A 14,192-nucleotide genomic window follows, 5' to 3' on the forward strand; every position below is an offset into this window, starting at 1 on the left:
TTGCTTCTGTGCCCTACTGTGAACATAAAGATTTACATCATTCTCAGTGAATCTATTTTAATTTTCTTTGCAAACTTAATATCCTGATTCAGCAAAGTATGGAGATAGAAGCTTGCCCTGAGCACACATTGAAGACCCCAGTCAGTGGAAATGTTCCTGGAATTCATGCAGGGCAGCTTCAGCAAACTCATCTTTCAGGTGACTCAGTCTTCAGCATGCACCCAAGTACCCTTTATTTAATCATTTTGCTGATCAATGTCCTCAATTGTGGAAGAAAAGCTCCAGGACATCCCTGCCAATCCCTGTGCCCCTCCCACAACTGACACTCTAATCTCAGTTCTCACGTGCTCTCAGTACAAACACTCCATGCAAAATTTCCTGTCATCTTCCTGTGAAATGGATTCCTAAGGAGACCCTTCTCTTCACCTCAGTTCTGGGACTTCATAGAATCATGTCAGAGAATCCTGGAATGGTTTGTTGGGACCTTAGAGGCCATCCCATCCCACCCCGTGCCATGGGCAGGGACACCTCCCACTATCCCAGGTTGCTCCAAGCCCTGTCCAACCTGGCCTCAGACGCTTCCAGGAATGGGGCTACCACAGCTTCTCTGAGCAGCCTTTTAGTAAACGTGGCTCTGTGCCTCCCAGGCCATGGAAAAGCAAAACTTCCAGTTTGACAGGAGAAAAAAAATACGTGACATAAACTGCTTTAGACAAAAATATATCACATCTATGGGCAGAAACTACTGCTACAAACACATTTTTTTGTGTTTCAGTCTCTTCCAACTTTCCCAGATGGCCAGGTAGTGGCTATTCCTTGGGAGTCACCATATGTTCTGAAATTAGTGACTCACGTCTCTCATTAACATTCAGATCTCTGAAAAATGCCCAGGAAATCAGAGCTGGAGACCAAGACCCTCCTGCATCAGAGGGAAAAGCAGGCTATTCCATGGCAAATTCTGAAAGACAAATCATTATCCCTAATGGAATAGCCATGACCATTCTCCTGGAACACCACTTCCAGCCAAGACAAGGGACTGGGCTTGTTGATTTCTGCACATTTCCATTCCTTGTGAGGCTGAACACAGATAAAAGAATGTTATTTCTACAACTTTACAACATAGTCTGTTGTTGCAGCCAAACACTTTGGCTTGAACGTTTGACTTTAGATATGCATTAAGTAATGCACAATAAATTCTCATCCAAAAGAAAGACAAGTACAGGAGCACATGCAAGGCAAGCTCTGGGCACAGAACAGTTAACACAGGCCTGTTGTCCACTCCACATTTTCCTTAAAAGCTGCTGTGAAAAAATCTGATTTCTCCCCAGAAGTATCATGATTGAAAGCACCAACTTGAAAACAGCAATATTTTTATGGGCTCCTGCAAAGAGGATTCTCCAGTGCTCAGTAGGGTGAATCCAACCTTCTCAAAAACACTGATCCCATTATTCAGTTTTGGTAATTAAAATGTTTTCTAAATGATTGTTCCCCAGCAGGAGGAAATTGATTAATTTTAATGCATTATTGTATTTTAGCATGGAACAACGTTGTCTTTTTTTCCCTCTCCTCTTGTTCCCACCATTTGCAGATGAATTATTTAGATGTGAAGATTTGTCTACTGTGTTTGACATGAAGCTTTAGGGAGTAAGTGGAGAAACCCAAGGAGTGCCTCATAATTTGCAAGTTCAATTTCTTTCTATTTGGATATTGATTATCTCAGCACATATCACAAGGAAGTGGCTTGACTAAGAGAACATAAATGTGACTTTAACAGAATTTACATATTTAGAAATGCATTTAGGAATTCCATTATATGCTGCTTTTTATAACAAGTTGTTTCATTTTGCAGGGATAGTTTGGGTTTTGTTTCAGTTTTTAAATTAGGCAACCGAATCTTATTTAATTTAAATGTATTTTAATTACACTATCAGTAGTATTTACCAGCATAGGGCCTCTTTATTTGGGTGCAAATTCGGAGTCCTTTGAAATACACTTGTTAACTTCAGCTGGTTTTCAGTGAGGCTATTAATTACTCACAAATGTTAGAAAAGCTGAAGCAAAGGACACCTGGACAGCGGATATCAAACACTGGTTCAAAACTAGATCCTGTCCCAGCTGAAGAAAAGAGATATGTGTATCTCCCAATTCTGTCACAGCAAGCAATATTTTGAATAATTAAAATTATTTTGTGTTTGTGTTCATCTTCTGCGGCATTTTGGGTAGAATCAATGCTGCCACAGATGACCTAACACTAAATAGTTTCTTGTAACAGTGTTTCTCCTGCTCACAAAATTTTTTTAGAAAAGGTTCTGCTTGATTAGAAGGGAAATACAATATGATTTTATCAGAGAAGAAAAGTTTGTTTAGATATCCAGTTCTGTTTTCAAGCAGACTTCAGATAGCTGAGAAAACAATCAGATCTTCTGGAATGAAACTATGATAATCCAATTGCACAAAATACAGCAACAAACTGGAACAGAACTACTTGGCTTTGTACTTAGCAGCAACTGGCAGTAGTCACCTCCATAAAATTAAGAGAAATGAGCAGAGCAGACTGATCTATAGCTAATGCACGACTAATTTGCCTAGGGATGCCTACAGTGCTCCCAAGAACTTTGCACAGGATCTTGGAACACTCTACAAATACGTTAATATTTTAAAAAATATCAGGAGCATTAGTATGCCCAGAAAATATAAGGTATTGATATAGGAGGCAGCCTTTGACAAAGCCAAGAAAGGCTTCTCCTTTCCTGATGCTATAACACATCACTTCTTCTGGCAGTAGATTTATCAAATAAACAACATTTGCCATAACATTTATTACTTAATATCAAATTTACTAAAGTGCTTAAGGGTCTCAAGCAGAATGAAGGTCTCTATATATTATGTAAAGACATCCAAAGAAATTGTGTGTCCTTAACTGTGTGTCCACACTGTCCTACATATCTCTGATGAAAGTCTCATCTTCAAAGAACACAAGGCTTCAGTGTAGTTAAATATCTCAGCTGCCAGCAATTTCCATCATCATGGACTTGGTTTGAAACTCAGTTTGAGACAGGCTTTAAACAATCAAAAATGCTGTTCTTCACACAGCAAATTTACAAGGTATGTTAAGCACACCAGTGAGCAAAGCACGGGGTATATTGTTGGCTTACAACAGACAGATTGAAGTCTTGTGTGCAATAAAAAATATTACAGTATGAAGAGGAATGGCATGAAGATCACCTTATCCTATTTCCAAACTCCTCAGTTTCCCATGCCTTGGAATAATTAGCTTTAGCTAGACAAGAAGAATTCTTTGTTCCTTATTAATTCCTGCATAATGAATGACAAGCTGCTGTGCTAATAAAAGAAAACACTTGTATCAAAGTATTTTTTTCTTTGTGACAGGTAACATGCAACACAAGACTTCTTTTAATTCCTACACAGATGTCCAAGATTTTAGCTGGGAATAGAGTCTGTCTGGCAGCTGGGGATTCAGTGTGAAATGCAAACACTCCAGCACTGCTCTCTCCTGGATGGGTCAGGGACCACATCTGCTCAAACATCTTTCTCCCTGTGGCTGGAGCGTTTACCTGAAGCAACATAACTTTTAGAGGCTACATTCCTCACACTGCTCACCAGGATGATTCAGGAGAGCAGATGTCCTCACCCTCACACGCAAGTCAAGCTCATCCCTCCCTCCTAACAGGGCTATTTTTATGCACACTGACTTTCACCATTTCTTCTCCGGAGCTCTAATGCAGGAGCTAAGACTTCACAGCACTTTTTATTTTTGTCATCCAATAAAACAAATAAGTGGTATTCAAAGCACCATGGAATATGGGAAGAAGATGCTTTTAAATTTAAGAAAGTAACTTTTCTGTAAAGAGAGTTAATGCTCTCAGGAACATGGGGGGATTTTTGGGGCGTCCTGTGCAGGGCAGGGAGTCAGACTTTGATGATCCTTGTGGGTCCCTTCCAATTCAGGATATTCTATGATTCCATGGCTCCCAAATGGGTTCACTGAAGTAAATCCAGCATTAACAGCTGCATCATGCTCCCTGTTGGCAATGGTAAAACCAAGCAATGGCCAAACTGAGCCCATGTTCCATCAGCAAGTGAAAAGCAGCACGGACACACCAGTCCCTCCCTCTCTGGGTGCTACTTCAAGCACAGTTCAGCAGCACTGAACAATTGGAGCCCAACATTTCCATATCCCTTTGGCTAAATACACCAGGCAATATTACCAACATTTACATCCCAGCAGCACTTCTGCAAGCTCAGGATATTCCCCTTCCCCTTCAGCAGTCTGTTCATTGCTGGGCTGTGTGTTAACACCAGAGCCTATTTCATTTAGAGTACCTGTGCAAACACGTTTCTCTTACAAAAGTCAACCGAACTACGAGTTTATATTCAGCTTCCAGTGCACATTATTTTAAGTCGATCTCCTTCCTTTCAATGCCTGCATGCAAAAGAAAACCCCAACCTTAGCTCTGTACTACAAGGGGAGCAGAGACCCTAAAATTGTCCTCTGCTTAATGCTCTACCAAGCTGTCCCTCAAGTGGGAAACTTAATCCTTGAGAAAGCCTAAAAGAAGGCTGGGGAGGATAAGGCAAAAGACCTGCAGGACAGTAGGAGAACAGGGAAAAAAACCCATCTGCTACAAAATATTGGGAGGATGCCTGGATTATCTAGAAACCATCAGTGTTAGATACTGGACATTAATCAGTGAAACAGCATCCTGCTAATTATTTATCTCTCTTTCTGTTGAGCAAAAGGCTTTTGCACACCACACACAGATCTGATTCCTCACTTTACATTCTCAACTCAGTAATTTCTAAGTGAGCCTTTAACCTGTTGCTGAATTTTATTTAGTTGTCTCTTTGTCCCTTCTTGTTTATTTTCTTAATTGTCTTTTTTTTCTCACTTTTTTCTATATATAAGTGACTTTCTATGTCCTTCCTACCCACACACCTCTGCCTGCCAAGATATTTCCCATTGCCTTTCTGTTTAACATCGTTTGCCCCTTATTTAGAGTTCCCACATTTTTTGCGTCTTACAGATCAGAGCAAGAGGAACAAGCTCAGTTTCCAGGCTGAGCTCAGATCATCCACAAACAAGCCCACGGAACATATTTTGAGAAATAAATTTCACTTACATCTTCATGAGCCAAAGCGGCACAATATAAATCAAAATAGAGTAAGAAAAATAAAACTTTTCCAGATTCCTGTGGATTGGATTGGATGTAGCATCTGCCTCTACTGTTAAGAACACCTACTGCATTCACTAATTTGCTACCTTCTGACCACAAGCAGCAGATGGTATTTTGTCATTGCACAGACCTCTGTTTCCATAAATCACAATTTCTGCCCTGCAGAATTCATAATCCGGTGCTGCGTAACAAGTGGATGGATCCTCTCCTGCAACAGGCAGTGCAAATGGGTCTCCTTCCACTTGCAGCTCACAAATCTTTCTGTATATTTGACCACCAGTATTTAATATAAATGAATATTTTGTAAATATAATTCACCACCCTTGTCATTTTGGTGACAGTCCCAGTAGCTGTCACTGCAGAGACTCCATCTAATCAATCCTCAATTACTATTAACACATCCTATAGGCTACTGATGTCTTTCCTGTCCAACACATAATACATAATTTAAGACACTATAAATGACACTAAAGAATCCAACTCAAAAGGACTTCCTGAGGTAATTTACAGTCACCACCACCAAAGAACACTAGGCATTGTTACAAAAGGATGGGATCCATCTCACCAAACTGAAGTACAAAAGTTGGATGCCTGGCCTGGTCTGGTCAGGACTAGCAGACTGACAAGGACTACCTTGAACTCCATGGAGGAAGTGGGCAAACATTATAACCAGAAGGCAACTCATCCTAAAGGAGATATCCTGTGCCAAAACAAGCCTCCAAAAGCCCAATCCTTTTCAAATAAACATGGGTATAGAACTCCTCTCTCCTTGGAGTTTCAGGGCATGACTGGTCACATGGTGTTTGGAGAAAACATTACATAATAACACCAAGAAGTACATTTTCTGATGCTTGAATTGTATCTAAAAAATAAGTGACTGGTCCCGTTTGGTTGATAAAATGCCTACATGGAATATGCAGGGAAAAGGAAATTAGAAGAGGAGAAGGGGTGAAGAACCTTACTACATCAGACATTTTTCCTCACCTTGAGGAATGGTAGGTGTTATGACTTTAATGGTTTTGATTTGCCATATCCATTTGAACACACAGAAGTTAATACAAGTTCAAATTAATCAGCCAGCACTTCTTTAAAATTATATTTACAGCTTGTGCATTTAAATGAAGGCAAACAAAAGTAAAATTTATGCTATAATAAAGTATCACTGTTTTAATTCTTTAATAGAATTAAGCTAGCTGTGGCAAGTAGATAAAAGCCCTTTGAATAGTGAAACATCGCTGCAGTTTGTCTTGTCAAGGCTCCTGCTTCTAGGAATATTTATGATTTTCCTGTTCCTCAAGAACCATAAATGACACAGCAGGTCAGTGAGACAGTTCCATCTCAGTCTGGGTACTTCCATCCAGAACTAGAGTATAATTCAGTCTCCATCCCCAGGTAACCCCAGCCTCTCTCTTTCCACTGCTAACAAAGGGCTTACTACTGGACTTCCACCTGAGAAACAAATTCCATACCTTGTGCTAACCCCATGACTTGGCCTGGGCTGTGTGGAATAAAAATGAAAGCAGCATTTCCCAGTGCATTAAGAGAGCAGGAATCAGCCCCAATGCACAGGGGGCAGTGGCACTTTTGTGGAGTCACTGCCTATCAGTAGGTACTAGACTGTGATGCACAACTCATGTGACACGCTGAGTGTCAGAGAAGTCACCTCCCGGTGTCCTGTGCTGTGCCAACAGTGTGTTGGCTGCTAAAAGACTTTACATTCTTCTTTGTTTTTCTGCAGAGCTTATTTTAGAAAGGTTGTATATCAATCTGGAAAGTGCTGTGAACATGATGTTATCATAATGGTACCATATGCCAGTTGACTACTTACAAATCATCCATGCTTCCCTCACTTGGTAGATTTTAAAAGCATGATAAAGAACTTGATTCTCCTCATGCTTACACTGGATTTATATCAGGGCACCTCCACATTTTATACTGGTTAAAAAAATATTTGTACCAAAACCTCTGCAAAGCTTTAAAGGCTCTTAAAACAGTAATGTCCAAACAGTAGTTTTTACTGTTCAAGTAATTGTCTCAAAACCAGATGTGAGTGTTAAAGACTCAAACTCTATAAAAAAGTAGGATATGCTCCCAGAACACCTTATCCATCCCTACAATCTATGGAAATAGGTTATATCCTTTAACTAAAGAGCTTTAAAGCTCTTTAATTTACCTTGCTGGTTTGGGCCCTTTAGGAGACCACTGTGAATTCCAATACTCCACCTGATCATTTCTCTATAGCTTTTTCCTACTGTCTTTGTTCCAGAGAAATCAGATTTTCACTTGTTCACAACACTCCATAAACCTTGCAAAAAATTATGTACTGTAAGACTTGTGATAAAACAGGAGGTTAGCAAAAGTCTAGATCTTAACAAGGAATCCAAGATAAAAGGCTAAATAAAACTTCAGCTGCATATCTGAGCTTAGGAAAACCTGGACCTATCTCCATTCACATCTGCCAGTTAAATACCAAAAGAATAAAAACCAAAACAAACCAAGCAAAAAAAACCCAACACAAACCTGTTCACAAATTCCTCACTTGGGCAACCTTTCAGCTGTCATATTCTGGCACATTCTATGTGCCTTTCTGACCCTTTAAAATATTTTTCAGAGTGACTATTAGCGCTTATAAAATGTTTTTGGGTGAAAAAAATGAGAATTGAGTATGTGAAGTTAGTGCACAGAACTATTTTCACTCAGCTACTCCTTCTTCAAGCAGAGCACATGTTTAGCAGTGAATCTCATTTCAGCCTCGTGCCTATTCATTCATTCATTAGCCTTTGTTCTCAGGCTGGTACCAGGAGAAATTCTCCATGTCAGTTCTTACTGCAGAGGGAAAAGTGAGCTCTAAAGTTCTGCTCTTGTTTGCAATCTGGTGTGAGTTGGGTGTGCTCTTCATTCCTGCTGCATTTCAGTGAGCACACTAAGTGGTGACCTTCATCTTGTACCTCTCTGCCTCACTCAGAAAGAACCTTTCATACAAATTTCAATAGTTTTCCTTTGGAGCAGCAGCCAGACAAGAGAAACTGCCTGGAGGGCTGAGCACTACTGGTCAGATAAAAGTGTTTGTAAACACACTCATGCTGGAGAATTCTGCACTTGTCTTTGGTCATCTTAACTGAATGCCTCAGATTCTCTGGGCAGCAGCCCACTCTCACAGCTACTGAGTCTGATCTTCACAACGTGTGGGATGTTGTCGCTTCATTAATTTGGTACTTTATCTGTAATTCATAAGGTAAGGGTCACATTCTACAAACTCTTAAACAAAATTCCTCCCCTCTACATGCACACACCGATTATACATCACTCACAGGATTCACAGAGAAGTATCATATGGCTGAATTCTTCTGGCAGTCTAAAACATTCTATCTGGGATTTGTTTCCTCTGAGAGTGGCTCTTTTAATTTTCTACAAGCTTTGTCATCTCTCTCTCCTTAACATACAGAACTTCTCCACTGAGGTTTCAATCAGTTTTGTGCAAAGGAACATACGGGTGGCTCTGGCAAGCATGGTCAGTCTGCACAGCACAGAACAATGAAGGGGAATTTTTTCCATCTTTTCCATGAACATCTGAACAACCCTTTCTGGGGGTAACTCATTTATTCCCCATGGTAGTTGTAACTATTTCTTTGATCCCAGGTTTTACATATTAGCCATTTTTTGTTACACGTGAGATGGTCATAGCAGGATGCTGTAGCCTTACAGGTATCCCAAGTGCTATTTGAGACACAGGAGGAAAACCAAGATATCTGCATTGGGCACCAGATCCAGTGTATATCTCCCAGGGCAATGGAAGTCTGGTGGAGCAGCAACTAGAAGACCAGCCAGGATACCCTGAGGTACACAAGGAGGTTGTGAGACCTGACTCTTACGGGCATCTACAGAATGGTCTTAAGTCCATCACCATCCCTGCAGAAATTCCCAGGGACTTTGGCTTTGAATTGGCATCAGACTCTTCCTCTTGCAGCCTCACAGGTTCCTTTGCATGGATAGGCAAGGGAGAGAGGGGCAGTGGAAGTGCCTCCTGTGCCTCCCAGCACTCCTCTGCAAGATGCAACCAGAATGGACATATTCGCATAAGATGACAATACAACAATAAATGTGTAAATAGGTAATTCAGACCCAAAGGGGACTAATGGACGATGGTTTGGGGGAGCCCACCACACTCTATGCACCTGGGAGTACACAAAGGCCAATGGCAAGCATACATGCTGCAATAACAAAAAGGTAAAAACCAGTGCAGGCATCATACTCTACACTCCCCAATGCCTTCAGCCCCCATGTTTCGAGAAAAAGACTTATGGTTTTTATATAAAGTAACTGTGAACTCTGTAAAGTCTCCATTTAAATTTCCGACCCAGAGATTTGCACAGCAGTATTGCAAAAAGTAGTAATTACATAGAAGCTTTTTAATATGCAATGGTATGCAGCACTTCCCTTTTTAAGCTGAACAACCAAAGTACTATCATAAATATTATATTTAAATAGTAACCCAAACCACATGGTTTTGAAAACAATAACCAAGCACATGCTTTGCAGGAACTCAGAATTAGAAATGATTTCACATACAAGGATAAAAGGTTTGCAAGAATTGTGATCACACTACAGAGAAATAGTTTATGCAGGCTGTACTCGAAGGTATTTTCACAGTTCCAATATAATTAACTGTTTCCAGTGATTTATAGTTTTGCCATATGCATTTGCTTAAATATTAATCCTCCTGCCTGGTGTTTAAAGCACGATGGATTGTTCAAAGTGAAAATGGCTGAGTGCCCCATTCACAGTAAACACGGGACTTCTTAACAGGGAGTGTTTGCTTCTGTTTGATACTTTGGACTATTAGTTTATATTTAATTTTTAAAAACAAGAGATCCAATTAGTCCTTTCTCATAAGCAAAAAGCTGGAGCAACGTAATGTAGCCTAATATTGTGTATTTAACATCAGCCAATTTGGGTTTTTTAACTAAAAGTACGAAATTTTAGAAAGTAAATGACTGGGAGTGACTGGAAATAAAGACAACACTGAGATCCTGTTTTGAAAAACAGATCATGGCCACATGACCATTTTCAATATTTTATATGTTGAAACACTTTTACTGTAAAACTTTTGCAATTCTGTAACAAATTTACTCAGGTATCGACAGGAAGCAGGAATAAAACTAAGCTCAAGAATTTGAACATCGAAGAAGCCTCCAGAGGCTGTTACTGACAAAGAAGAACTCATGCACTTGCCTTGAAACCAATTTTGCGAACATATATCACACATGCTTATTAGAATTTATTAACCTCATCAAAGACAATTTCATGTGTCCCACACCAACTTTAACAGACTGCAGAGCAGGTCCCATGAATGTCAACTTGTTCATAAACAAGACCAGATCCCCGGTCTGTTAAAGATCACCTAAAATCCAATCCTATGATGAGACTGTTAAGTCAGTTCGGTCACCTTTATTTAGCAGTACTATAACCAAGGCAATACGCCGAGAAGAATCCATTCAGCAGGCAAAACTCTGAGATGGAAAATCTGTGGGATTTAATAACAAAGTGGACATGGAAGGAAGGTCCAAACAGCAAGAGAGACAGCAAAGCTCTGGATGGACTCTAAGAGAAGTCTAAGCATGGAAAGGATTCTGACTGAGACTTGAATATCCCAGGATAAATCTTCTCAGAATTACTTAGCCCCATGATGCAAAATTAAGAGACATAATGTCCAGCCACCTAACTTGAGATTTCTGTTGCCAAAATACAGGACTGAGCAGGACAGGGGGCAGGATCTCCCCCATCTGACAAGTCGTGGAAGGTAGACAAGCTGCTCCATTCTAGTTAATTTTTGTGTTACATACTTATGTTCTAAATCAGGAGGTAATAAATACATGAACTGTAGACTTCCTTTTAGTTAACTCCGGACTTTCTCCCTGCTGGGGGGCAGGACAGGCTAAGCCCAGCATACAGTGATCACAGAGGCTGGAGATTTAAATAACGAGGAGCGATGGCTCCTTGGTTTCACAACTATTGATGCTCTGTCCACCTCTCTGGATCAATGAGGTGCCCCGTGCTTGCAGCTGAGTAAGCGGCATCAGATAAACACGGTCACCAGCACTGTGTACTGTCACTGCGGATCTCAGCTGAGCACTGGATTTGGGAGCTGATGTCCTGACACTCCTAAACTTCTCTCTTTGTTAGGAACCAGCTGGCAGGGTGGCCAGAGTCCTGCCTAGGCAAAAGAAGGCAATGTTTGGCAGCAGCGAGTAGCACCAGTGAGAGTGAGATTCCACCCACTTCCCAGGCTTTAGAAACGCAGGTGTCGCTTACACACTGCATCCTACAACTTCTCCCTCTGCCTCTCCCTACTCCCTCTCCCACCAGGAGCCCCGGCAGGTACCCGACAAGGGAAGCCGCTACAATCCGAGCAGCGAGGCGCCAGCCCGAGTCCACCTGCCCGAGCAGCGCAGCAGCCCGAGGACGGGGACACGCGGGGACACGCGGGGACACGAGGGGACCAAATCCTTCTCCTGCAACCAGAATAAAGTTCGTGCCGATACAACAGCCCAATAAACCACGCGGGGGGAGGAAGCGGCTTCTGAGAGAAGCGCTGATAGGGGAGAGTCCTAATAAAGCCGTAAGATCGCACCCACGCACACATCTCCTAGCTCAGCACTTCCAAAAGCACCAACGAGAATGCAAAGATTGAGGGAAGGGACTGGAGAGAGACTGCCTCCCCCCGGCTCGTCCTGGATGCCTGGGCAGTTCCCGGAGGAGCAGGGCAGGGGCTTCCTCCCTCGCAGCCGGGGGGTTCAGAGGAAGGTCCTTGCCCCGCAGCAGCGCCAGCAACAAACGGGGCGCGGGGGGCCGCAGCTGCGGACACGGGGCTCCGGGGCCGCGTCCCTGGCAGCGCCCAGCACTTGTCCCGACTCGCACCTACCTCGGCGGGACCCGGGGCCGGCTCCGCGGGGCTGCGGCGAGAGGCGGCGGGAAGCGGCGGCGGGAGGCGGCGAGCGGAGCCCGGGCAGCCTCGGCCGAGCCGGGGCCGCTCGCACGGTGGCACCGCGCCGGTGCCGCTGCCCAGGACGGGCAGGCGGTGCTGCTGCGGGGGACTCCGGGCGCCTCTTTGGCTCTGTTAGGAAAGTTACCGCGGCCACACGACCCACCTTAAACCCGCCTCCCCGCAGGACCCGGGGGAGGGGGAAGGAAGAGGAGGGAGGGAGGAGACGGGGGTGGGGGCTCGGAGACGTTCTTTTCCCGGCGCAGAGCCAAGTCACAGCAGCATCTCTCGGGCAGTCGCTCCGGGATGCAGGGCTGGGCGCACCACCGCATCCCTGGATCTCGCAGGCACTGGGCTGGGGCCGCGCTCCGCTCCCCTCCCCCTGGATTCTTGCTTTGACGTGCGGTGCCAGCTTCAGGGCGCAGAAACTTTCCCGTTTCCTGCGGCGCTGACGCTGATTTTTGGCTTATTCGTTTGGTGATGGTTGGTTTAGCATCTCGTTATTTATTTAACCGTTTGTTGTTTGGGGAAAGGGGTATCTAGTCCTGATGCCCTGGGCTTTGGGTATGTGTTTTGGGGTTTTTTCTCTGCTCGATTCAATTAAAATACATTAAATAGACTAGAAGGACAAAGACGGCCATCCCGGCATCTAAAGGTTGCCGCCCGAACAGTGCATGTGGGAATGAGGAAGCAAACTATAGCCGAGGCAGAAACACTTGGTGGCTCAGCAGAGGCAGGAGATGGGGGGGAAAGCACGACTGCCTGCCTTCTGCGGCGAAAACCCGGGATCTCTTAAGCAGAGACCTCTCAGACTCCGCGGATGTGCTTAGAGGGAGATCATGCAAACTTCTGGACCCATTTCGAGGTGCTGGGTTTGCAATTAGAGGCACGCACACAGCTGGAGGAGCGGGCACACACAGGCAGGCACACGCAGCTCGCAGTGCCTAAAGCAGCCCCTGCATGGGGAGAAGCTGGCTCGAGCTGATACCAGGCGAGGTTCAGGGGATGCTAACGGGGAAAAGCGCGGTGGAAAATTTACCTCTTCTCTAGCATCCTCTACCGTCCAGAGCATCTGCCCTTGCACTGTCACATCGACTGCATCACTGCTGCTTTCGGGTGGCTCAGTGCCACTGCATGCTCAGAGAGGCACCAGCCAAGGAACGAATCGCACCCCACGGTTGTCATTTTCTTCCTGAAAGATGTACCTGAAGTTACAAATGTATAATGATTAAAATTATTAGACCAAAAGGCTTATGACAGGTGATTTGAACAGCTGCACTAACTTAGCTCTTAGCCAGCAATCTTACGCTTGCACAGGCTTTTCAAGATTAAATGCTCTGCTTGTGTTATGTACTATTACTGATTATATTCTAATTAGAATTACAATGTTGGCTGTGATCCTGCTTTTTTAACATCTCAGTATGTAAGAAACACAAGACCAAGTCCCTTTTTGATAATAGAGCAAAATGATTAATAGAACTTTTTTTGTCACCGTAGCCACACGATGAATCCCCACCTTGTACAGTATTTTATGTCCATATGAGGCTGCCAAACTCCTTTGTCCTGCACTGTGTGTTTCTTGGTCATGTGCCAGTGCATGACTGCAGGTGATGGCAATGTTTCAAAAAGGACGTCGTTTGGGCCAGGATTGGTACACTGCCTCCGTAAAGGACTTCCTGCAATCTCCCAGCCTCCCAAAAAACTTCATTCCACCACTGCCTTCATGCCTCCACATTTCCAACCTTGCCTTGCTGTGCTGTGCTGGTTTGTAGCATTCCTGAGACCTTGCACCAGCCACCTGAGGCAGCAGCATGGGGCAGTGGAGCAACCCTGTGTGCTGGAGTGGCTGCTGGAGAGATTCCTGCTTTCCATTCTCTTTTCCAAGCCCAGTTCTGCTCCCTCCCTGGCTCCACAAGCTATTTTTCTTCATTACCTATGGCTAAGGCAACCTAAGCAGGTTCTGCAGCACTACTGGTGCCTGAGGTGAATTCTTCCCTATCTTTCCCCCCCCTGTT

The 14,192-nt window shown here is 43.6% G+C and overlaps 1 protein-coding gene across 14 annotated transcripts in view; it reads right to left on the bottom strand.

Annotated features, from left to right (window-relative positions):
• The window catches only part of MEGF11 (multiple EGF like domains 11), a 255,625-nt gene extending 242,279 nt beyond the window's left edge, over nucleotides 1-13,346 (bottom strand). For 3 of the 14 annotated variants that reach the window (XR_004242751.1, XM_032122625.1, XM_032122626.1), the window contains exon 1: nucleotides 12,118-12,324. The gene's annotated coding sequence lies outside the window, so the exon portion shown is untranslated. The other 11 variants (XM_032122618.1, XM_032122623.1, XM_032122621.1 and 8 more) reach the window with 8 other exon arrangements.
• Nucleotides 13,347-14,192: the final 846 nt, after the last annotated feature.

This window comes from Corvus moneduloides, chromosome 13 (genome assembly GCF_009650955.1).
Source record: "Corvus moneduloides isolate bCorMon1 chromosome 13, bCorMon1.pri, whole genome shotgun sequence".
Taxonomy (NCBI): Eukaryota; Metazoa; Chordata; class Aves; order Passeriformes; family Corvidae; genus Corvus; species Corvus moneduloides.